This window comes from Galeopterus variegatus, unplaced genomic scaffold, assembly GCF_000696425.1.
Source record: "Galeopterus variegatus unplaced genomic scaffold, G_variegatus-3.0.2 Scaffold10699, whole genome shotgun sequence".
Classification (NCBI taxonomy): domain Eukaryota; kingdom Metazoa; phylum Chordata; class Mammalia; order Dermoptera; family Cynocephalidae; genus Galeopterus; species Galeopterus variegatus.
Window position 1 is genome coordinate 63,819 of NW_007736810.1, and position 1,741 is coordinate 65,559.

The 1,741-nt window shown below is 39.6% G+C and overlaps 1 long non-coding RNA gene across 1 annotated transcript in view; it reads right to left on the reverse strand.

The window, feature by feature from the left end:
- Window positions 1-28: 28 nt before the first annotated feature.
- Window positions 29-1,741, reverse strand: part of LOC103610172 — a 10,535-nt gene continuing 8,822 nt past the window's right edge. The window contains exon 3 of the long non-coding RNA XR_552190.1: window positions 29-185. This is a non-coding gene — a long non-coding RNA (uncharacterized LOC103610172). The remainder of the gene's footprint in view (window positions 186-1,741) is intronic.

Consider the following 1,741-nt stretch of genomic DNA (forward strand, 5'->3'; position numbering starts at 1 on the left):
AGATTATCTTCTGGAAATGTGTGAAAAGTAGCCACTTGGAGGGAATATTGGAGCATCGAATCTTGACATGATGTTGCAGGCCTTTCTGTGAAGTTTGGGGCTGCGTGCAGTCTCAGCACTGCAGTGGTGGCTTGCTGGCTCTTCCCTGCTTCAGTCACACCCTGCCACCTCCTTTCCCTCCTGTTCTGAGGGAAGAATAAGAGAAATAGGGAACATCTAGGCATACATGGCAGTGGCTAAGTCTGGGGCCCACCATGCCCAGCTCTCCACTTGCTTTAAGTCAGCTGCTTGCTTACGGCCCAAGTGGGAATTGAACAGAAGGCAAAGTATAAACCTATTTTTAGTGAATGCAGAAAAAAATGACTTCTCTGGTGTCTTCCAGAGATATTAAGAGCGAAAAAGGACAAGGAGAAGGGAGGCATTAGAAGAAAATAAATGGCCCTACGAAAGGGAGGGAAGATGAAAACGCGAAGTAGCTGTGACCCAGGGAACTAAATGGTAATTCCATCAGGCTGTACTTCCTCCTGATGCTGAAATAACGTCCTGCTCTTCCCCAGCTGGCAAAGGGAGGAGAGGATTTCTTTTTCTTTTTTCAAATATTGATTGGTGGCTGGAAGCAGCAATGAACTGATCAGCTATCAACTGTTTTATCAGTTATCCAAAAAGTGGGTTCTACAGATTAACTCTGCATTTACAGTGGACTTACTTCGTTCAGATAGGAGGTATGGTTTTTGCATTTGTATGTAACTTGCAGAACAAAAGTCATTGAAAACTAAACCTTTAGGAAATTTCAGGTTTATCCACCAAAATTGTTTTATAGCAGTTAAACCAAAGCCTCCTTGGCACATCAAGTAGATCATCTTCTGGTATTGAAGACCCCCCTCCACAGACTATGGAACAGAAATCTCAGGGAGTCAACTGTTATGCATAAGAATTGCCATGTCTTTCAGTAAATTTCTAAGAAAGTTTTATTTGTACACAAAAGTCCACAAATAAATCAGAACTTACGTGCATATGCAGCATTCATGTTAAGATCCTAAGAGAGAGTTACATCAACGTAATTCCTTTTCTTATCCAGTGACATAGTTAGGTTTACCCTTCTGATATAGTGATTAGAATGAATGAAAAGAGAGCAGAGATTTATGTTATCAAAGAAAGCCTGCAATGAGTGCCAGTTATGAACCAGGGATCAAAAAATCCTCACTAAAAAGCATATAGATTCCCTTAACGAGTATTTAGAGACTAGAGGAATAAAAGGTTAAAGTTACAAAAAGGGACAAAGTGTGTATATTTTAAAGTTGTGCAGAGATACCTCTGGGGGTGTGATATTATTAAATATTAATATCTCAAAACAAAATTACAGAAAACCCTAAATAAATAATGAAAATGCAGTTCTCAAGCAGAGATGCCACTGGAGGACAGATACGTCAGCACTGAGCAACTGCTTAAATATTAATATCTCAAAACAAAATTACAGAAAACCCTAAATAAATAATGAAAAATGCAGTTCTCAAGCAGAGATGCCACTGGAGGACAGATACGTCAGCACTGAGCAACTGCAGGGTAATTCGGAATGTGCAAAAGGGAAGGACTAACTGATCCACAGTTTCCTCACTGACATCTTGAACTAATAAAAACTGCAAGAGCAGGTATCCTTCGCATTTGCTTGAGGTTATAGGGGGAAAATATTTTTGTGCTGCAGATGTTTTTTCCTTTAAGATTCATTCTAAAAGGTATAGAA